The 24,683-nt window shown below is 49.2% G+C and overlaps 1 long non-coding RNA gene across 2 annotated transcripts in view; it reads right to left on the minus strand.

Annotated features, from left to right (window-relative positions):
- Positions 1-24,683, minus strand: part of LOC139049757 (uncharacterized) — a 158,707-nt gene that overhangs the window by 120,734 nt on the left and 13,290 nt on the right. Inside the window, exon 1 of one of the 2 annotated variants that reach the window (XR_011508557.1) lies at positions 20,911-21,115. The exons of the other annotated variant lie outside the window; for it this stretch is intronic. This is a non-coding gene — a long non-coding RNA (uncharacterized lncRNA). Of the gene's footprint in view, positions 1-20,910; positions 21,116-24,683 lie in introns of those variants that run through there. 2 annotated transcript variants of the gene reach the window in all.

The raw sequence follows: 24,683 nt of genomic DNA on the forward strand, positions 1-24,683 counted from the left end.
CGCCTGAGCTCTTCGGCAGCGTGGCCGAGTGCAATGGAGAGATCCATTGAGAAGATGCCGAAGTAAACCTGGCGGACGGCCGATCGTCTGCTTCTCTCTCACTATATATATATATATATATATATATATATATATATATATATATATATATATATATATATATATATATATATATATATATATATAGTGAGAGAGAAGCAGACGATCGGCCTTCCGATTCGCCGTGCGGGAGCGCAAATGTAGCACGGACTGCGTTGTACACCCTGGTATAGTCGAATACATCGTCCCCTCTGCCTGCAATCCAACAGCTGAAGACACCGTGAGTTGATCAAAATGTTCTTCCTGCTCCAAAATGCAGGTGCAGCCAACGCTCACAATACAAGTCGCGGCTCTGTCCAGGAATTAGGAATGCACTGAGGGAACCTTTTAAAAGCTGCCGACCAACGGACTTATTAAGCCAGACAACTGCGCACGTTGGATCGTGCAAATAAGTTCCGTAAGAATCTATTTCAATTCATGCATGAGAATGGATGTCATGCGGCTATTTGAATACCCATCTATGCTGCAAGCAAGCTGTTTGGACACGGCACACTGCGCTATCGCATTGCTCGCTTTCTCGCTTATTCGCTCACTCACTCGCTCGCTCGCCAACTCTCTCTCCCTCTCCCTCCCTCCCTCCCTCCCTCCCTACTCTCTATCTCTATCTCTCTCTCTCACACACCAAGACCATCGTACTTGGATTTATTTCCTATCCAGGTGTCGACCTTTCTCGGAAGTTGAACGCACAACGCCTGTGCGCTCGGGTTTCAGGACACGTTAACTTCAAGTAGTCCGAGTTATTCTCGGACCCTCGATGCCCATGCCACTGGAATTTTATTTAAAAAAAAACACGCACACACATCTAAACTAAGTCACTCACTCCTCACGAGAACTGGACTTGTCCAGGCATCTCGAGCTGCGCGCACTCGGTGGCCATTTGGGGACACCTTTAATGAGTCTCCAGGAGCCAGTTTTAATCTCGGACACGTCGTCCGCCTGCGGAATGTGCCTCCATCGCGGGCGCGCGCGAAGCTTAGAGTGGGTCGGCTCACGTAGAGTCCACCTAATTAGCCGCACTTAAGCCTGAGAAGTCGTACCTCCGCCGAACGAGGTGTTTAATCCACTGCTCTGGCGGGCGAGGATGTGTCACGTCGACAGCGGCAGAGCCGTGATAAGGATAGGTCACATGGGAAGTTCGAATTTGTTGAGATTTCCTTTGGTCCAGGGATGATGGTGAAACAATACCGAACCAAAAAAAAAAGATATCTAACAATGCCCTTTGCGGAAAGGGGGATCGTTTGGGTCTAGGCGATTCTTGCCGCGCCTTGGACGCGGACAGAGCTTACAGAGAGGTACTGTTGGTTAGCACTGACCAAAATCTCGTTTAAGAAAATTCTCTCTATACGGTGTTACACGCACGCCCTTGAGCAAAAGTATACGGACCACAGCGTCGGCGAAACAACAGAATTTCTTCGCAGTTAAGAAGCACAAACGAAAACAGAACAGTGCACTAGAAAATCCGTAATGCCAAGTTTGGACTGCAGTCTTTAATTTCAAGTTGTATTCACAGAGGAAAAATTTGGTTTCATCGCGTAATCCTTGGTCCGTATACTTTTGCTCGCAGGTGTACGCAGCCACCTAGCCCGCTTGATTTAGTCAGGTATGCTATACGTATATTTCATTCGAGATTTTTTGTATACATCCTAATCTTCTTTTCCTTCTTCAAACTTTGCATATCTACCTTGTATCGCGACCTATGAACTGCTTCATCGCGTGCTACCTGGTGTAATAACACGCAACTTCAATGCAGTTGAAGGGTGCCCTCAGGGGGCGACAACGTGGACCCCGAGACTGACGCCATGGTCTCCGAGATTTGAGCGCCCTGGTAGGTCTTGCGTCGGCCGCCCCACTGGCACGGAGAGAACGTAATTTCATTGGTGGGTACTGCCGGCTCTTCTTCCGCATGGCGCTAGCACCCCAGGGATTTTCATGCGTTGTAGAGGCTTTCACACGCTCCCATACCGTTGCTGCGGCTTTGATGAGGCGACAGAAACGGGATTTGGCACTGTCATATGATTCCTCAATGATTAAGAAATGATGGCTGGAGGTGCACGAAGGGTAAAGCCCGCGCTACCGGCTATTTATTCTCAAATACGTTATTAAGGCAAAAGCCTTACACGGCTCACGGGGCGACAAATCCGATGCACAGCGTTACGCCGTCCGGTGTTATGGCTGCGAAATTCATAGGGAGTCGAACCCACTTGGAGATATGGGCGAACGGGCCATATTTGTATTCCAATCGCCATCGCGAATGTCGAGAGTCGAACTCACGACCTTTGGTGTTAAGGGGAACTCCTTTCACTGAAAAGCTCAAACTCGACCCATTCATCACTCCCCTAGAAAATTCACGTATACAGACACAAAACAAACTTCCTTGATTATTAACGAATTTGCGCAAATTACTTATCGCAGCAAAAACATAAACCTGCAGACCGTTAAAACCTCAGCGCCGTCGTGCTCGTTCACTTCTCTAAGCTCAAATTCGACATATCCACAATACCCCCTTCAAATGCACGTATACAGACACTAACTTATGTGATTATTAAACGAATTTGTGCAAACTACATATGGCACGCAAAAAATTTATAATAAGCACAGCCTGTTATAGGGTGAGTGCCGTCGCGTTAAGTCACGTCTTTTAACAGATCAAACTCGACCCATCCATCACTCCCCTCGGAAATGCACGTATACAGACACTAACTTCCATGATTAATAAACGCATTTATGCTTATTACTTATCGCGCCAGAAACATAGGCCTTGTAGGGGTTGGAGGACGGACTTCGCGGATGAGAACCCAAAACTTGGGAGGGATTTATTCTACATTATGTACAGGGACGAGAGCGTCAATTAACAGTCGTACAGACATTACGGGCCGGCAGCAACTCGGACGCTGCGGCCCGCGGCAAGAAGTTCGAGAGAGGTGAATCAGGGAATCAGGGCATGTCCCAGAATGCTCAGGTCTCTCTGGAAGGCTTCTTATAAGCCCTTCGAGCACTGCAAGTCACGTCATGTTTGACCAATGGGAGAGTCCACTCCGATGACGCCACTTGCAGCCAATGGTAGGCGCCCGTGTCGTGGTGTCACACCTGGCGGCTTGCTGCGGTCTTGCATCGCAGACTGGCAATGCACTTCGAACAAAGAGAAGGGGAGGGCTGCACCTGCTTCATTGTCGGATGCCCACCTGCTAATCCCGGCGGCGCACGAACTTGTTGGCATGTAAACTCGTTGCCTTAAACTTGTCTGCTCGGCCGCTTCTCTGGAATGCGCTTTCCTGCTTCTGCATTCCTCAATTAGCTGTGCTGCAATCCGATGTGGTCTGGGGAACTCGAAGTAATCGCAGGAACCAGCTCCATATCTAACAGCTCGTCCTCGCCCCGGTTGTTCTGAATGGCCGGTGAAATCAATTCGCTGGCCATGAGGAACGCTGAAAGAAGCTGCAGGGTACTGGGGTCGAGCCTCGTTTGACGAACTTCGGGATCCTTGGCCCTGGAGAACAGACGTCAAACAAACAAAACAGCACAGCGCTGCACCACGCGTAAGCGCAGGCTCTTCACCCCTGACTCGCCAGACTATTACTGAGTCAAAATCAACCCTGATCTTTTATTTCCCCAATTTCGACAAAACAGTCCCAACCACCCTTCCAAACCGCTATCCATTTCTCCCCGAATGCCGACAAGACCAGAGTACTATTGTTGTTGCAAAACAAAAGGGTCGCTGACGATGCAAACAACAAATGAAAACAGCCGAACATAACTTAAGTGGCCTAACTACACGAACAGCATGTTTCCAATCTATCGCAGTGGCGTACTTATCGCACGTAATGGTGCCACTGAACAATCTGGTCAACTTCACAAGTACGTAATCACAAGTGCACCAGCCTTGTGGTCACTAAACAGAACGCGTACTTGCATTGTAGGCAAACTTTTCATTCACGCTTACTCACGTTTCTGTCCTGAAAGTCCTACAGGACACGTGACGTAAACGAACTATTAAACTCGCGGGACTTATACACTCCGCAGAACTCAAACCAATGCGTCTTCTACTAACTCTTTCCACGCACGCTCACTAAAGAAGTCAGAATACGGCTGCCTTCCACACACACTAGCAACCCAGTCATAAAGTCTGCTTCCTTCCGTCCACACAGGACACGCGCTAAAGGAACTAAAAACGCTTCTCCGTGCAAATCATGCACTCACTGAAAATCTACGCGCTTAACCTTAAAAAATTCAAAAACGCTTAAAAAGAAAGAAGGTTAAATAACACACGCGCTTTACCATAGGCCTTTCAACGATAACCTTGACCTTTAGGTTACTCACACTTACAAAAAGAAAGCCTATTTACTTATTAATGAGCATCTCGCGAGACTACATGTTTACACAAACGCATCTTTCAAATCACGGAGCTTCTCAAACGAAAACACAAAGCTCAAACCTTACACATTGAAAGAAATCCTAGTCTCAAATCGCGAAATCTTTCCGATGCTCAAAAATAAAACAAAATAACATTTCACTTCTACGGAAGCTCTCTTGGCTTCCCGTTCCCGATTGCTTACGACTGACTCATACTTTGAGTCGAACCCGTGGTGGGCGTGGTCTGAAAGCTACTCTGGCTGCCGGGAGACAACAAAAGGGCTGATTCACTATCAGCTCCCCCAAGACGTTACGGTCTCCTGCCAATTTGCGTCCTCGCGCCCCGCTTTCAACACAAACTCGATTGACCGCGTCGCTATTCCCCACCTGGTCTCGTCCTACCACCTTGCGTTTCTTCGAACTGCACGCTGAGCTGTGAAAAGAACTACGGAACGACGAGGAGCTTAACTGCCTCGTGCCCTTTGTCCGCGTCCGTGCAGAACATTCTTCGCGGTCCCCCTTTGACCGGTGGCTTGAACGTTTTCGATGCGTCAACATCGTCCGAGACGACCGCATCTTTTTCCTCGCGCCCTGCCCATTTGGGTTTCTCGCCATCTTTGGCGGCGCTACATTAATTACCGTCTCTCGGTCTTTACCGCGCTTCTTTTTACGGCGCTTTCTCTTTGCACTCGTTTTCATGTCGCCTCGTGCCTCGTGCTGGCCGGTACACATTTCGTCGGCCCGGATCGGTCTCTTACCCGCACAGTCTGAGTGATTTACATTTACATCTACTCTCTCTCTGCCTCGACTGGCGGACAGCTCAACCGACTCTGGCACAATGCAGCAGGCTTTACTCGAGTAAGACAACTCGCACTCTTGCGAACTGCCCTCTGCTACATTGCCCAGCTCACGCTGTGCATCGGCACACAGCCCGTCGGTATCGATCGCTGTCTCACGCGAACAGTCCGAATGATTAACAACTGAATCATCCCTCTCTAGGCTATCTAGACTGGCGGAGAGCCGCACCGATCCCTGGACAATGCAGTTCTCTCGTGGACTACTGAGCTCGCCATCCCGAGAACTACTCTCAACTGCATCGCTCAGTTCGCACTTCACTTCTGCACGCAGATCTGGCTCTACATGGGTGCTCGCCTCTGTCGCGCCAACAGTACCCTTTTCCTCGCTAGCAACCTCGCTAACCTTACCAGCGACGCACACACGCGGTAACTGTGCCAATTTGTTCGCAGCTGGCCTAGCTGTCTCCACAGTCATCTGTTGGCACAGCACCTCGTCGCTCTCCTTGCGGCCTTTAACGGCCTCTGTTGCCACTAAGGCATCGTTAGCAGCTAGCGTTTTCCCTTCACTTATGAATCGGCAGCCAATCTCACAGGCACTACTCTTCTCGTCGGCTTCTGGCGAAAATCTGCTAGATGCTGCCTCATTCTTTCGCTCTGTACGTACAGAATTCTCAGACAGCCGTTCTCTCTGTGCCAATACCTGATCACAATACTGTATCTCTTTGATCAGTGCTGCCTTCTCTCTCTCATACTTTTCCTCTTGCTCAAGCTTACGTTGATTCTCACGTTCGCGTGCCTTCTCACGTTCGTGACGCTGACACCTAAGAGTAGGTTCTTGAAGCTCCTGCTTCCGTTCATTCTCGCGTTCTTCACGCTTAAGCTCACTCCTAAGTTCACGACGCGCTCGCAAACGTACACGACGCTCTCGCTCCCGTGGCTCCTGTATCACCTCCCAAGCAAGCGCAATGCTTTCATCATCATTGCCACTATCTTGAATCGCCTTTATGATAGCTGGCGTTTCCATCCGTTCGTCCGCCTCAACTCCCAAATCGTCGCACACCAACAACAAGTCTAACCTCGTCAACCTTCTAAGATCCATGGCAGCTGCCCCGACAGGTGGTTAAAACTGTTTTCCTTAATTAATTTGTGCAAACACACAATGCAACAAATTCCCGATTCCCAGAACTATCAAAATTGAACACACAACCTTTGAGTCTGGCGAATCATAAGGAAAAAAACCACGCGCTCACTTACGGTTGCAGCACTCTGCCATCCGGTTCATTTGTCCGCTGTTCCCGGTTCCTTCCGGACTCCCTGGGTCGAACGCTCGCTCCTTCTTCGATACTCCCAGTCTCTTCGGACCTCTTTCGACGAAGGCTCTCTCTTCTTCGCTCTTTCCGGTTCCTTAGGATCTCTCTCGACGAAGGTTGATCAGTAGCGCTGCCACCAGCTGATGCATTCGGAGGCGATCCTACCGCTGCCAACCAGATGTAGGGGTTGAGGGACGGACTTCGGGATGAGAACCCCTAACTTGGGAGGGATTTATTCTACATTATGTACAGGGACGAGAGCGTCAATTAACAGTCGTACAGACATTACGGGCCGGCAGCAACTCGGACGCTGCGGCCCGCGGCAAGAAGTTCGAGAGAGGTGAATCAGGGAATCAGGGCATGTCCCAGAATGCTCAGGTCTCTCTGGAAGGCTTCTTATAAGCCCTTCGAGCACTGCAAGTCACGTCATGTTTGACCAATGGGAGAGTCCACTCCGATGACGCCACTTGCAGCCAATGGTAGGCGCCCGTGTCGTGGTGTCACACCTGGCGGCTTGCTGCGGTCTTGCATCGCAGACTGGCAATGCACTTCGAACAAAGAGAAGGGGAGGGCTGCACCTGCTTCATTGTCGGATGCCCACCTGCTAATCCCGGCGGCGCACGAACTTGTTGGCATGTAAACTCGTTGCCTTAAACTTGTCTGCTCGGCCGCTTCTCTGGAATGCGCTTTCCTGCTTCTGCATTCCTCAATTAGCTGTGCTGCAATCCGATGTGGTCTGGGGAACTCGAAGTAATCGCAGGAACCAGCTCCATATCTAACAGCCTATAGTCCGTTAGAACCTCAACGCAGTCGTGTTTACTCATTTCTCTGAAAAGCTCAAATTCGACTCATCCATCACCTCCCCTACAAAAGCACGCATACAGACACTAACTTACATGATTAACAAACGATTTTGCGGAAATTACTTGACAGAGCGAGAGAGAGACGAAGAGGGAAAGGAAGGAGGTTAACCAAGGACGTGCCCGGTTGACTACCGTACACTTGGGGACGGGGGAATTGAAGAACGGATAAGGAGAGAAAAGAAAACTAATAGTCATTCACAGTCAGTCGCAGAGGAATATCCGCTGTCACAAGCATTCATACAGTCCAGTATCCTCCGATAAACGCAGAAGGGCTTTTGTGGCCATTTGCATGCAAGAACTCATAGGCCATGGCCCAAGGATCTTCTGAGAGCGCTCTGTTATCAAGCAGGTTGAGTTTCGCTTGTAAAGTACGTCGTTGAGTGTCAGAGGATGGACAATGATACAGAAGGTGCTCCAGAGTCTCATCGCACCCGCACAAATTGCAAGCCGCACTGTTGGCCATTCCCATCAGGAATGAATAGGAATTGATAAATTCGACGCCCAACCACATGCGACAAAGTAAAGTTGTTTCGTGACGGGAGACTCCAGGTGGCAGGTGAAGTCGAAAGTTAGGGCCGAGAGAGTGCAAGCGTGAGTTGGTTGAAGTCTGTGAATTCCATCGTAGAAGCGTGATGTGGGGAGTAAGTGTGCTCGTAGGCCTGCCAGGCTTTTTTCGACCTGGCTAAGCCAATTTCAGACCTTGCTTTCGCCGACTGGCGCGCTCCTTGTACGAGAACTAACCTAGCCTAACCTATCGTACCCTAACTTAACCTGCTTTATTCTGACCCTACCTACCCCATCCTAACCTAGCCTATCGTATCCTAACCTAACCTATCCTATCCTTACCTCTCCTACCCCATCCCATCGTATACTGATTTAACCTATGTTATCCTAACCTCAAGAAACTAAACTTCTTATATGTAAAACTCTCATTCGGCCTATCCTCGAATATGGCTGCGTTGCATGGAACCCATACAAATACTGTGACGTCAAAAAAGTAAAATCAATGCAAAGAAAGGCAGTGCGTTTTGTTTGTAGGGGGTATGACAAGGAATTTTCACCGTCTAACTCTCTTCCACTACTTGTTCACACTGCTCTTGCAGAGCGTCGCAAACTTGAATGTCTAAAATTCCTTCACACGTTAATCAATTCTCCTCGCATCTCCTCCTTAGAAAACTACTCGACTTTTTCTAAACCCTCATGTACGAGGAGTCACCGTGCTCTGTATATCTCAACCTTTTCTGCCCGCACTGATTCCTTTAAACACAGTTTTTTTTTTCATCAACAGTTGAAGTCTGGAATTCATTACCGGGCGAAATCCGTTCACTGCCGCTGATACAATTCACGCAAGCTTGTTTATTAATGTTGTATGTTCATCCCACGCTTGCAATAGCCTCACTGAGGCTGCAGTATGTATAAATCTGTAAGTAAATACGTGAATAAATAAATAAATAAATAAATAAATAAATAACCTCTGTTATCCTAACTAAGCTATTGTGTCCCGAATTAAACTACTTTATCCTAACCTAACCTAGAGCTTTCGTGCACCGTTCACAACGCGCACCGCTGGTGTCGTGGCCGTCGCGTCGTACAGATAGTAGTACAGATAGGCATAGCCCATATGAAATGACGTATTCATACACACACGACATAGACAAGTGCACACAATGACTAATCACTAGTGTTTCTTCGAGGCCAATGTCTCAGCGAAAGACCGAGAGCGCCTTCGCTGCGCGAACAACTACCAGCCTCGCACCAAGGTTTACATATGGTGCAGCTCTAAGGAGCTGCCACGCAAACTCAAGCAGATCCTAATGTGGTCCTTGAGGCCACATAGCGCGCGCAGATGCATAAAACATGAGCTAAGTCGTCGCACACATTGCACTGTTGCCAACGCGTCAAATACGGTTTGCACAGGCGACAGTTAACCGAATTCGGTGTAAACATGTATGGTGTTTTGCTGTAAAGTCATGCGGCACGTGAAGGCAGCTGCAAGGGCGTAGCTGTGAACGCGCAGCCGCAGTCACTGCAAATGTTTTGCTGATTGTGTTCCCGAATAGAGGAACTTCCGTATAAGCTGAACGTTCAGGAAAAACGATCTTTTAATTACAAATCCCACGCCGAATATATTCTGACATATACCGGGTGCCCCAGTTAACTTTGACCTAGACAGAGAGAGGGAGAGAGAAAGCAAGGACCGGAAAGGCAGGGAGGTCAACCAGATGAGCACCCTGTTTGCCACCCGACACTGATGGTGAGGGGAAGCTTTAAAAAAAAAAAAACCAAAACTCTAGAGAAATCGCACCGACTCCATAGTAGCCGTAGTCGTGTGTACTTACAGCCAGTACATATTTCATTTTCAGTTATTTGTTTTTAATTAGCGAACTTTTTTTCATTATTGCTTGATTCGCCGACATATCAATCACAAAGTTGTAGGGCACATCAAATACCCTCCGAATCAAGCATTTGTTTTGTACTCAGCTACGCCTCATTTGGTTTTCCGAGGATATTGAAAAGCGCACGAAACATACGAAATACGAAATAGATACGCGCTCGCGCGTCACTATTCAAGCGTTCCCAAGCGAATAGCCACGGATACGTGGCTTTACTAGCGGCGGCAACTCGATACAGGGCTTCACGTTAACGTGATGCTTGCGGCAACATGAAAACACGCCGCTGACGCATTGAAAAGCTTAGGGGGCAGAGGAGCAGTTTCAAAGCCGGGAAACCATGACCGCGCACTTACGACTAATTTTGCGCACTCTTGTTTTGTAAATAGGCGCCCCCGGGAAGTATGCTCATTTTGTTCCCTTTAGCAATAGAAACAAACCTTGCGCAGGCTATATTCATCTAATGCGTTTTGGCGGATGGGTACGGTAGCCCGCCGCGGTTGCTACTCTCAGTAGCTATAGTGTTGGGCTGCGGAGCACGAGGTCGCGGGATCGAATCCCGGCCACGGCGGCCGCATTTCGATGGGGCGAAAACGCCCGTGCAATTAGATTTAGGTGCACGTTAAAGGACCCCAGGTGGTCGAAATTTCCGGCGCGTCTCATAATCAGAAAGTGATTTTGGAACGTAAAACCCCATTTAATTTTTTTTATCTGTACGATCAGCATGCTATGCCGTTGTCGATTAATTAAATCATTTTTACCTGACGGCTCAGTGCGTAGACAATAACGGGAGATCTCAACGGTACTGCGCCAGTGACCTGCTCTTCGAGATGACCGTCATGCCCTTCACGAATGATCTGACGGCTGAAATAAACACGATTCTGGGGGCGGCGCGCGGAGAGAAGAGGAAGGCAGCCAAGCTATTCCGGATGTGGCATTATGAAGGACGCCCTAGTCCGTCAACAATACTTAGAACGTACGAAGTCGTTTGCGAGACGGGTAGCTTCACGAGAAAGCGCCACAGGACCGCAACGGTAGTTCAAGAGGAGGAAACGGATGTTTTGGCATTATTTGCTGCTAACCCTCGCGGTAGTGTACGCGACGCCAGTGCGGAGGCCGGAAGCTCAAGATCATTAGTGTGGAGGATTAAAAAAAAACATATACACCCATATCATGTACAGTCGACCAAAAAAGTTTACGGACCAAGAGATCTGACAAAAAGCTGAATATCTCCTCAGCCTCAAATCGCAGCCTGGTGTTCTCATCTCCAACCTTTAGTGGTACGTGCGAACAACCTTCGGATGCCCGGTTTTAGTGGCTGATTTTAAACGCTACTCGTATATTTAGAATTTTCTGAGATCTCGTGGTCCGTAAACTTTTTTGGCCGACTGTACATCTTCATCGAAAACTTGAAGCACGAGATTGTTAAAACAGACTCGACTTTGTGAATTGAATTTCCACAAACTCTGAATAAACGGACTTTCTCGCTCGCGTGCTTCGGATGGATAAGGCTAATTTCTCCGGTAACGCACAAGCTAATCTTCACAACGCGCACTACAGCAGTGATAGGAATCCCACTGGCTGGCACAAACACGACACCCATACCTGTGGTCGTCTAATGTGTGGTGCGGTATTTTTGACGGAAACATCATCGGACCCATCTTTTATGCGTAGCATACTAGCCGCACAACCACGCTCTTCCTTGCTGCGCCGCGCGCGGCCGCGTAGCTACCATATGACGTCATAACACCTGCAAAAGTGGAGGCTCAACTCGTGCGCTCGCTTGCGGCCGCGTAGCTACATAGCCGGGTCTCAGCTCGTGCGCTCGCCTGCATGAGTTGTTTCTTCGTCCAGCCGAACCAAATATAGCCAATCAACAGCAGTTCACCAGGCTAAACAGTGGTTCAACAACTAAAATAAAGGCTAGTATGCTTCGCATCCTGGGCTTAACCTTAGCTAAGCCACAGCCATTTTTTTACTAACGACGCAACGCTAGCGTCAAAGACATCTTACAGGGCCCCGTGAACGACGTCTATTGCAATGTTCCACTTGCGCATCTTCGGAACATCTGGTTTCAAAACGATGGTACTCCTGCGCATAGTAGTAGGCAGCCTCGAACGCGGCTCGACAAGATTTTTCCTGGACAGTGGACTGGCCGGCTAGGACCGGTACCCTGGCCTGCTAGGTCACCTGACATGACACCGCTGGACTTCTTCTTGTGGGGCTACGTGAAAGGTCGCGTGTATAGCAGCGAAACTAACACACTGGATGCCCTAAATGCAAAAATAAGCAGAGTCTGCAGCAAGATTGCAATGTCCTTGGTCGAAGCTGCAAGAGCATAAGTGTGGGAAAGACGAAAGTATTGTATTGCTTCAGACAGTGACCTGTTTGAGCACGTGCTATTGGTGGCAGAGATAAAAATTCGGGGGAAAAAAACTGCTTTGTTTTGCCAGTTTTCCGTAGTTCTAGAGACCGAAAGGGTAAATGGCTAAACCAGTTGCACCTTTGCATGTTTCTTTGTAGGCGGCTGAGACGCCCTACGTGCTTTTGGCTATCTTTTATTGAAATGAACTCCAGGGGCCGAATCTTATAACGGTTCGGTTGGGGAACCGTTCCTTTGGCCTCACCTGATTGGCCAAAATTTTGATTACGTCACAGGTCGTCAGAGGCAGCGGGGCGGTATCGCATTTTTCGAATACGTCACGCATCTGTCAATCATCTTCAAAGCGAACCGGTCGTAGGAACCGGCGAAGGGGTAGTCCGCTTTGGGTTCCGTTGCTGTGGCTTGGCTTTGGCTTGTGACCCTGGCCGCGCGCGCCGGTCGCGCAACCCCGGAGACACGCGGGCGTCGCGCGCGCGTGCGTTGGTTGCTTCGGAGGCTAAAATACTTGCCTTCGTCGTCTGCTTGGCGTTCCTCTTTCGGTGTCGACCACGGCTGGAAGCGCGATACGCGTTCGAAGAAGTGACAGATAATGAGTTGCACCGCCCTTGCTGGCTTTTTAAGTAAACCTTTTGCTGGCTACGCTATCAAATGTAGGTGACTCAGGTGCAAGCGTACGAGTGGCCATTCCACGCAGAGGAAGGAATATTGCGCGCTGCGGTTCATCGCCACTGGCCTGCAGCTCCCAGAGGTCGGTCGGACGTGAAGCATTCATCGGAATGACCTAGATCTCTGCTGCCGGCACCGTCCACAAAGTTGCTCTCGCAATTACTGCGTTGGCCGGTTGAAGGGCTAGGTCAGCTTTCCCGTGACCTCAGCTTTAAAGCCAATGCCAAAGAGATATTTGCATGGTGAGATCGAATTCTCAGTGCTATCGCCAGCGTGAATAGCTTGCAGATCGCCGTTCAGCAGTCAGAAGGGTTCAACCTAGGCTGGTCCAGCACTTCCATCGTTCGGCTGATAAAACTATACAGTCAGGACGGGAAGATATTGCGGAGATCTCTTATTTGGCTGCCTTTTTTTCTCTGGTTCGGGAGTGCCGCACTTTGTTACTCAATTTTACGGCACAGCGCGCACCGTCAGCACCACACTATTCGATTTGACTTCGCGCAGGCAATGCAGGGCCCGTGTATCGTAATGTTAGATTTCAAGTTCCATTGCTTTTATCACGCGACGCGCCGTGGGGCTTATCGCAGGGACAGCGGCAGCGCGGCGGCGAGCGAGTCATGTCCGAGCCGATGACGAAGGGCGAAAAAAGATGGAAAATTGATATAGTCGGCTAGTAAAGGTGTCCCTAAGAAGCAGTTCACGGTTTTGTCGCGCTCGCTACTTGAGAAGTGCCGGCAGTGCGTTCCTGTTGCGTGCATCCTGCGAGCTCCTGGTAGCAGACGACATAGCGCTGCGCTCTGCCAACTCATTTACGCTTGCGATACCGCCTGTCGGCTGAGAATAAAAAAGAATGACATTAATAAATTACTTTTGCATTGCGTAAACGCCCGGCACCACACGTTTATACTTCAGAACTTGGCGCATAACATTAAATTTATATTTTACATTTATTTAGCAAGCGGAAACATTCTGCAATTCCTCGATTAGCTCGTCATATAATGACGTACACTTCAGAGGTGGCACCCTCTCATCTATTGGTCGCATCCTCCCCTTCTTCCACCGCCGGCTTGGGAGTGGCACATCTAGTGACGTAAGCGGCGAAGCGAACGGTTCGTATTCCGAACTGTTATAAGATTCGGCCCCAGGGTAGCTCTTTCCTGTTCTTCCGAGAGGTGCCCTTTTCGTGCTCTTTTGCGCACTGACTTTCTTGTTTAATTGGTTGAATTTCTTTTGCAGATTTGTTTCGTGATGCGCGAAGGTTAAAGCTATCCCGAGTGCCTCGTGATAGAGTAAAACGTTCTTGCCTCCGCAGACGCTTATCGCACCACGCAAGTTAGGTCGCGAAACCCCTCGAGCCCTCCTACATGACGAAGCCTTATGCGATACGGCGATAAACGGATGCAGCCGTATTTCTTTCGAAGGTTGCTTGAAGGCGCTTGAGTAGCGGCGCGCCAGCGAGGATCTATATCATATTTCGCGCATGTCGCGGGCTTTTCTTTTTCCTGGAAAAAAAAAACTAGGTACATTTCAGCAGGAAATAAATGTTTGATTCGGAGGTTACTTAAGGTGCCGTACAACCTTGTGGTTGACATGCTTGCGTTTCAACTAATAATTAAAGAGTTCACTAATTAAAAGCAAATAATTAGTACTTCGTGACGATAAAAATACTCGCTGTAAGTACACACGACTGTCGCTACAATGCAGTCGGAACGATTTCTCTAGATATCCTGCTTTTTTTTTATCTTTGTCCAAGTTAACTGGGACACCCCGTGTAAACAAAGTGCATTACAAAATTTTCGTAGAGTCCGCTTGGTGACACGAGGCTTCGGTTGATGCATTGATTGTCTGCCGATCACAACCGCATGTCCGCTCAACTGACTAGGAGCTTGTAAACGGCAAACGACTGATTTGACTTATCTGGTGCGCCATCGCACTAACAGCATAACGGAACAGCGCCTCACCAAATACATATATAACGATTATTATTATAATGCAGCACGGTATACAATTTGAAAAGGAATATAACGTGACCAGACTAAAAGCAAACGAAACAAAGATTCCCTATGTCGAGCCAAAGAATGTGTAGCTTGTCTAAAAGCAAGGAATTTTTATAGGATGACTGGAAATTACCGCAGCAGCAGTTATCTGCCTCCGGTGCAACAACCGCGACACTCCTGCGCCAGAATTGTTAGGACCCGTTCAGACACACGTAGATGTTTCTCCCGCAAGACACCAGTAAGCACTTTTATCCCTTATATTCCAGAAGAAGCGAATAATGGACGATTCCGAACGGTGCATTCTCGAATCGAATGAGGATGGACTAGCCATGACTATTCGATCGGTATGGGAAATTTCGAATGTTACTAGTTTACTAGTTCACTAGAATATTACTACTTTACTGAAACTGACAACGTTGGCCACGCTTGTCACATATTTACTGCGCGTAATGCTTCATTGTAGCCACCACCGCCAGTGCCTCTTATTCTACACGAGGCCGCGGTTTTCGTTCACCAGAACGGTTTAGTAAAGTGATCTTGCCAAACAAAGCCTTCAGGTTTTTACTCGGCAAATTCTACTATGTCAAACCAGCACACACACACACACACACACACACACACACACACACACACACACACACGCACACGCACACGCACACGCACACACACACACACACACACACACACACACACACACACACACACACACACACACGAAATAGTTTTAGGGGTGTTGCCATTAGCGAAATGCAGCAAAAATATTATACAGGTATGGATTACGGGGCGGCCTTAACAGCTTCAGTAATTGACGAACGTCATGTACAAGGAAAGAACCTCGACTTAAAAGCTCTGGCATTTACTGAAACCATTCATTGGCTCAAACTCTGACGGGTAGATCTCTCGGTTGTATACTCAAACACAGTACAAGGGAAATGGATGTTTACTGTGACGACAATGATCCCCAGCAAGCATGGAAAGGTGCAGAGACAGTATCAGGGATAACTTATAGTCTGACGTATTTTTACCCTTGACTTTTGCGTATGTAAAGTTTCTATAACATATTCCTTGAGAAAAGAAAAACAAGTACCCCGTTTCAGTTCCAAGATATTCATTCCGAAAGTGAACGGTTGAATACAACGGTGCTATAATTAATTTTGATAAAAATGCGCAGTTGTTGGACTTACTTTTCTTACTACAATGTAGTTCCACGCATACAAGCACAAAAGGGCTCGAAATTCGTAAAACGACATCGTAGCAAAAGAAAAATAAAAGTTCGGCAGAGAGAAGGCTGCTGACGCGAGGGAATGCGAAAGCATTGTAGTCGCTTTGGAGAAATCTTTTCGCTTAGGTAGTCATCCGTATGTCGTCGTGTGCGTTGTAAACTTGCACGGCATTCCTTTCTGTGCTCCCTTGCTTCGTCTCCTGCCGCTTGTTTCCGTGGGCGACCAATTTTCGCCAATGCCACTCAGGTAGACGCTTCGGAGTGCATTCCAGAAGAGACAGCAGCGATAAAATCCGAAGGTCAAGTGACTCGCGGAAGGCAGCCATGTGACGTGTGCAATGACGCACGCATCAGGCACACACATTTTATGGACTCATGATTTGCCGTCGAGAGTGCATCGCAGCGCCGATGAAACCCGAAGAACAAGTGACACGTGGGAGGCAGTGACGTGACGTATGGAATGACGCAAGCACTAGGCACAACTTCAGTCAACCGTGGCAGAGTGAAGCCACCGTGGAGTCGGGGAAGCGCGCCCGTATCGCACACCGTATCGCTCGAATCCCACCCCGACCGAAGCGTACCGAATTTTTCTCTTCAATTCCAGAAATTGACTTTGTTTGCAGAAACTCGCCTGACGAATCTGACGTCAACCCGAGAATCGTTGACGCGTTTTCACGTCGTCGGCTATTTTTAGCACTACCTTTCGGTCGCGAAGACAACAGCGAATTTTCGCAGCATGGGGCATATAATGCTTTCGTATAATAGAGTAAGCGGAACAACCGTGAATTTTTAACGCTAGTGTGACGACGCATTCTCGAAACTAACGTTATCTTCAGAACTGTTGCCATTGTGCTGTACGCTCGATGTTTTTTTTTTGTTTTTTTTTTGCAATCTTGGCGAAAGCACGGTGTACCACTACAGTGTTGCATCATGGAAAGCTGCCTTCAGCGTGCCCGGCCACTGCACAACTTACCCAACGTACTCTTGCGATGTTGTCCTAAGGACATCGCTAAGTACACTGTGCAATTTTCGGGAGTTACAAGCTCTTATTTAACTTTGTTTCATTCTTTATGCCCTGCGGTAAATCCTAGAATAAAAAAAGATGTTTCCCCAACGTCGGACAACTCCACCGCCAGCTAATATTACAAAGTTTATTCCTCTTCCTTCCTCTATAAGCAATGCCAAACTCGCCTTGCCCTACTGCTCTCATTTGCGATGATGGAATCGCAGGTTGCGATAAGAGGACTCGCGTACCGAACCTTGCGATGGTGGCGCCGCCGTTGGCGCAAACTACATCAAAACACGTCTTGCGGAGCGGGCAACCACAACTTAAGCGTACAATTACCGCCGTAAGTCATAGCTGCGATACAGGCGCCTTTAATTAAGCGCAACGCCATCATATCGGGCTTTGACAAAGCATCAGTTCTACTTCTCCAGAACGGGTGGTTTGCGCCGCTTACTGTGAATTCTTTCGAAGAAGCCCGTCAAATGTAACACATTGCTGCTTACTCCTACTTCCTAAGACCAATTCTCGTCTAAAACTGCGGGGAAACCAATATTTACGGCTAGAAAAGCACTCTTATCATTCCTCGATGGCAAGGCCACATTTGGTGTCGGAAGAGAGAACGTAAAATGAACCAGTTTTCGAAATGTGTCTGTGAAATTAGCGTGTGCTTTCAGCAACGTGCGAACACTTCAGGTAACAGACGTGCTACACGTCTGTTACATGATGTCTGCTAGCCCCCTCCCCCCCCGTTCCTCCCCCGAAACAAGAAAACTAAGCTATTGCAAAGACAGTTATTACGTGCCACCCACCATAGCTGCGACCGTAGCGTCCGCCGGAAGGTGTCGAAAACGTGCCACCGCTTCGGCAGGGCAATGCGCGGGCCCAGCCGTTGCCTAGGCAACCGATCAGATTAAACTGGCCCAGCCGCGCGACTCATGAGTCGTCACAATCCTCCCGGGCGCCCCTCGATCCGGCTATCGCGCTCGTCTATATTGCGTGCTACCGCGAGATCTTCATCGACAACTTAATAGTTTTTGAGGTTTTGCTGTTCGCCCGAAGCGCAATGCGGAGCAGACGAGTTCGGCGACGTTGCCGCATGACTTACGATCTGGGCCACCCACTTTACGAGCGGATACAGTCGGGCCTGTCCAGCGTGACAGCGGCCGCCGAAGTCGGTTGCGTCACGCCGGTGACGCCAGAATCACCGAAAATTTTGGCCCTCGTATAGGTGAGCGCGTTGAACGCGGCCCGCGGCAGTGCGGCGACGAGCTGTTGCGGCAGCGCATGCGCACAACGGCCGCGGCGAGCGAGAACTTCGTCGTTTGGAAAAGGCAAAAGCTAGAGTGTAGTAGACATTGCTAGTACACTATACAGCGCAAACTTAGCTCAATCTCCTTGCACCCAATGGCAAGGCCGGCAGTCCAAGCTAGTGCGCGATGTACTGTATAGTCTAGCGGCTACGGTGCGAGATAGGAGATCTTCCTTTCCTGCGCTGGCCACGCCAAAGCGCGTCAAATGCCGCCAGTGACGCTAGCTGCCCGGTGACACTAAGACCATTGTAAGACTGCAGAGCGTCCGCTTTGCACCGGATTAAGGAGACGCACAGGAAAAAAGATACAATGAAAACCGTTTATAGCATACCTGATTAAATGCAAGCAGGCTAGGGGACTGTTTTTCACCGGCCCGTTTCGAAGGAGATGCACATAAATCATCATCGCCAAACTACATCCGCGCATTTAAATCGATGCCCTTCCGAATGATATTGCTTTTCGCGCTTCGTCAGCGGTATACACTCCACCCACGGTGGGCTCAGGTGGGACAACTCGTGGCTATATGTATGCCAGGCTGACCCGCCTGCTGCAACACCACCATACCCGCTGTGGTTGCTTACAAGTTCTGGTGTCAGGATGCTAAGAACAAGGTGGCGGAATCGAATCCCGGCCCCGGCAGCCGCATTTAAATGGAGGCGAAATGCGAAAACACCCGTGTTATACTTAGATATAGGTGCACGTTACAGAACCCCAAGTGGTCCAAATTTCCGGAGTCCCCCACGACGGCGTGCCTCATAATCATACAGTGGTTTTGGCACGTGAAACCCCGTAAGTTATATTAATTTTCACCATCGCTATAAAATCGGGGCCCTGAGCTGTAACGTTTTAATATTGCTTCTCTTCTATGTCTGAACACGACAAGCAGTTTCAAAACGGGCGCATACTCCTCTGAACGCCAAATAACTGCCGGTTGCCTTCGCGGCACAGCCGCCCACCCCCCTTTTACCATATTCAAGAATTCCTCCGGGATAGAGAGGAAAAAATGAAATGCAATCAAAGGTTGGGTACTGCAGCTTGTAGTAGTGAAACGGGTCGGAATGCCGTAACCAGTGCAACATTGGTGGGATGCACGCCGAAACGTAATAGTAAAGCTGTGCGATAAGCATACATTTCCGTGGGTCACCTCCCTTACAGAAATAGTGCTACACTCACTCATAACACTAGACGGAAGCGGCAATAATAAAATAATCGAATTCTTCGTTGCGTTGTGCCCCAAGCGCACAGGAATAGCTAATTTGGAACACCTGGCACGGTACACATCTCCGCCGCAGTGGCGTGGCGCTTCTCGGCTCGAGGTCGGAGGTTCGGTCTCTATACCGTGCCGGTCGCATTTCGACGGGCAGCGAGAGAGAGAGAGAGAGAAAAAAAGGGTAGGAAAGGCAGGGAGGTCAATCAGAACCGCATCCGGTTTGCTACCCTACACTGGGGATGGGGGAAAGGGGTATAGAAAGAGGAAGAAAGGGAGAGAGTAAGTACTGAGTACGTGTGGGAGGGACACCATTCACAATGACACTCACTATAAACGGTCTGTTAAGCCCGTTCACTTTAAGTACCGCACGGGCAGCGAGACGAGCAAGAAAAGTGTGGGTCAGCGTGCTGACGGAAGTATCGTCGAAGCCCTGCAACCGAGCGTGTGTGTACTGCAGCATCCTGGAGATCTGCCCACCATATACCCTGAATATCGTCCCACAGCTCCTAAAAGCAGGCGCCGGACATACCGATATATCAACGGTATAATCGGCTCGTGGGGATATCCGGAGCACCTCCAAGTTTGCGGAGGTAAACGCGTTTCTCGACATGTGCCTCCTCTATCTACAAACACTGTTCAACTTATTTTTTTTTTGTAACCAAGAAGCAAGGGATATGCGTCAAAGCATTACGCGTAATGTTACACTCCAGTAACAATTAATAATTTTAATATTACATCTCTATCTAGTTAAGCTGTATCAAGAAAGATTGCCAACATCTTGTCCATACACTCTTCTGAAATATAGATTGGCCAAGGCAATCTATATCTAATATGGCGACGAGGCAATGACAAGCAGGAGCCACCCATGCTGCGGCGCGCAGTGATTTGTAGTTGTTCGCATCGTCGATTCCGTGCGAACCAAGAATTCGCACAGTGCAAGCATTTCCTTGGCAACGCGGACCCCTCATAACGTTTTCCAGGCCGCTGCTATGTTCACTGTGCGAACTCGGCAGAGAACACAAACTCATAAGCCACTGCTGCAGTATCTCTATGAAACGTGCCCGCATGCTTAAATTTCACTCCATTATGACGTTATGCCGCGCGGCAACCGAAGTGGGAAAAAAAGCAATAATAACAGAACACAGAAATGCATGAGTGAATAGCGCAGCCAAAACATATGTCGGCACTCTCATGCAAACTTCAAAAAAAGTACAAGACTCATAGAGTGCTTACGTGAAGAAAATACGCAGTTACTTCTTTTCAGGCGGACGTCAGAAATAGTGCGCGTTGAAAAAAAAGGCGTTTACCTGTTCGTTGGCACTTGCAGCAAGCGTTGTGTCCCCTTTAGGCCGGAGTTACTGTATACTAGCTCGCCTAGCAATACAATTAACTCTTCGATAGCATTTATCGCGTATACACCGAAATTAATAATTTTATCGGCGAAGAACAGTCTTATAGCGTTCCGCTCCATAGCAAGCGCGCCAGCATATCTCCCACGCGCTCAACGTCCCGGGCTGCCGCTTCCAGCTTGACTGGCTCGACGCCGCCGAACTAAGCAATAACGAAAAAGAAAAGAAAAAAATTCCCGTGTCTAATTGAGGGTTCTTTCTTGTCATTCGCATCAACCATTGGCTGGCTATCGCGACGGTCGCGTGTGGGCCGCTTTTGCGCCGCGATGAGTCGGCGGACTGCTGGTCGCGATAACGGAAACGCTTCACCGTGGGCACCCTTGCCGAGTTCCCGCTTGGCCATGGCTTGGCTTTGTCGGGCACCCTTGCCGAATTCCCGCGCGGCTTTGTCGCACTAATGCCGTCTATATGGCGGCGGCGAAGTGTGGTAGTACTTTCCTGCCCCGGCGCAGCGGGTACGAATGCGAAGGCGCTTGCAAGAAACGTGTGACTCTTTATTTATTTATTTTTTATGGAACGATAGACGTCGCGAACAGTCGCGATCAACTTGAATGTGATCGCGCGAGCATCGATCAGCGGGCCTTCCAAGCAGCGTAGCGGCCGATTTAGGAACTGCGAAGATAAAAATTCGCTGCCTTCTTCCCGTTATGCTCTTCCGGGCTGCAACCGTCACCTCCAAGACTAACTCGCCACATCTTTGTTTGTTTCACGTATGATCACCCGCGTCTCGCAAAAAAGAAGCGGCATGAAGGAGGAAGATACAGTCAAGCTGGTTAAGAGCCTCATAATCAGCCGGATTACGTACGCCCTCCCATATTACAACACAAACAAAGGCGAACGGGATCTGGCCGACGCCATCATAAGGAAAGCATTCAAAACAGCGCTTCACCTGCCGGCCAACACCTCGACAGAGAAGCTCCTGGCCCTCGGACTCCACAACACGTTCGAGGAGCTCAGAGAAGCACAATTAGGGTCGCAGCTACTCAGACTCCAGCAGACTACCACGGGCAGAAAGCTCCTAAAAAAACTGGGGCACAAAGAAATTGAAAGGCAAGAACAAAGAACGGCAAACCTACCCGATGTGTATCGCAGCACCATCAAGGTAGGGTCCCTACCAAGAAACATGGACCCAAATTTACACACAGCCAGGCGGAACGCTAGGGCAGAATATGTGGAAAAATACCTAGCAACAAAAGCGAACACGGTATACACGGACGCCGCGGTGTATCCTCGAGAACGACGGGAAACACAACAAAGAGTTGTCGCGGCAGTAATAGACTCGGACTATAGGGAAATCGCTTGCGCGTCGGCACGGGATTGTACGGTAACCGAGGGAGAAGAAATGGATGTTGCTCTAGCAGCTGTGGAGGGCTACCGCACAAATAGATCCCTTATAATTCTAACCGACTCCAAGGAAGCATGCCGAAACTACATTAATGGCAGAATCGGTCAAAAAGCGCTCCAAATCTTCCTCCGCGCTGGCCAACAGAATAAACGCATCAGACACACCATCTTTTGGGTACCTGGGCACACTGAGATTGAGGGCAACCAAAGGGTTGATAGGATCGCTCGGGAGCATGCAAACCGAGCGGACCTAAATAGAGATCCTGAGGATTTCATGACAGTGATCCCAACGTACTCTGACATACTAAATTACCATAGAGGGACGAGAATCAGATATCCCCCGCCCCACAATACACTCACTCAACAACAGGCAGTTTACTGGCGACAGCTGCAGACAGGAACCTTCCCAAATTTACATATACTATGCAAAATGTTCCCAAGTCAATACAGGGACATATGCCCGTGGTGTGGTGCAATACCCACACTTTATCACATCACATGGGAGTGCAATACAAATAAGGAATTCCACAAAATAGAAAATCCGAGTGCGGAGCAGTGGGAGAGCGTGCTCTCCAGCGGCGACCCTAGCCTCCAACGGAAGCTGGTGGATCATGCCCGACGAGCAGCCACGCTCAGTGGTGCCCTGGAATAGGGGCGCCAACCATGCAGGCCGGAGATCTTCATCAACCAATAGAAGATCAAGACATCCGGCACGACCGCTGAATTACTCTTTCTAGAGTAATAAAGTTTACTTCCTCCTCCTTCCCTTTCATGGCAATAATGTGTGTGCGTCGATGTCTCATGCATATCTTGGCTAACAATGACGCCTCTGTGCAAAAGCTGGTAACGTAATCCAAATGAATCCGCAGGTTGTCTCGTGAAAGGTGACGGGAGTGACAGCTGCTCAGGAAACAGCAAGAAAGAGAGAGGGGGCTATGTGATGCTTCCCTCTCGACTGACGGCGATGACGTAATGTGGCGCTGCTCCTAGTTTCGGTCGCCGCTCGAGCGATCACCTATGCGACCACATTCAAATTGATCGCGACTGTACAAGATATCGCGTTCCAGTGGAGAAAACTATATCGGCCAAGCTGGGCGCTGTATTAATGGCAGATTAAGATAGCACTGCGCAGCAGTGTCATCATCATCATAAACAAGTTTTCGTCTCTGCAGGATCTTTTGTTGTAGTCCGTCAGGGCCTTATTGGACACTCTCGACTGCGTCTGGCATGGGTGGGGCCCTTTGTCCAAAGCTCCAACAGCCTCCGCTGCCCTGCGTGCTCGGTGCACGAGACCAACTTGGTCATCGCAGCGGTCGCTAGCCAGCAGTGCCTCCCATTGCTTCGCGCTTGGATTTATGATTTTGGGGACTGTTGTTATACGTTGGGATGCCCAAGTGGTATGATACAAGGTGGGCTTTTTACCTCACCCCGGGCATTTAGCTGTGTATCTGGTTGGGTACATTTTAGTCAGTACGCTTCAAGTTGGGGAAGTTCTTGTCGGGAGCTGTCTCCAATTAGTGGCCTCCACCCTAGTGAGGGATCCGGGGGGGGGGGGGGGGGGGAGATATCGTATCCTGGTTTCTCCTGTAGTGTACCAAGAAAGCCGAGTATTCATTTGGAACAGACGGCAGACTTTCCAGTGTGGATTCTTCGGCTGCTTGGATTGAAAACCCTCGAGCTACCCTGTACACCTTCTCATTCCCCGCTATTCCTGCATTTTCCGACACCTACAGTATCTTGTGTTGTATTGGCTGTGGTTGTGTTGTGTGGTGTGTCACGCCACCTGTCGTCTCGAGAAGTACACGGAGCACGCTGTGACTTACTCTAGCGTTCAGAAAATCCCGGCAGGCGTCTTGAGAATCAGTTAGCATTGTTAGAGATTTGCCGGCTCTGAAGCCCCCTCCTCCTATGCTAGAGCGACAGCTAGCTACTAAGCTTCAGTCACGGTGCTTTGGTTTATTGAGCCGCTTGTTATTTCGCGATGGTTGGCGTGTTAATGACTGTGGCCACTCTGCGTCCTCGTTTAGGATGTTTGGTTTTCGGTGGAGTACATGCGCTGGATATAATTTCCACGTGCAGCCGGCCTACCTTCGTGCAAGTTCGGGTCACGCAGCCAGCAGGAGAGATATTCGGCGGACCACTGCCGCAGGTGTCTTCCGTACTCCGGCATTCTCCGTCAAAGATACCCGAACCGTGGTCACATGTGTCACTGGCAAAAAAAAAGCGATACGTGCGCTACTAGAACGCTACTTGAAGCGCACCCTTTTGAGAGACCGCTTATAGCTGCTCCTGTGCGTCATCCCGTGTGCACTCAATGCTCACTCTCT

Source organism: Dermacentor albipictus, chromosome 9, assembly GCF_038994185.2.
Source record: "Dermacentor albipictus isolate Rhodes 1998 colony chromosome 9, USDA_Dalb.pri_finalv2, whole genome shotgun sequence".
In the NCBI taxonomy this organism is placed as follows: Eukaryota; Metazoa; Arthropoda; class Arachnida; order Ixodida; family Ixodidae; genus Dermacentor; species Dermacentor albipictus.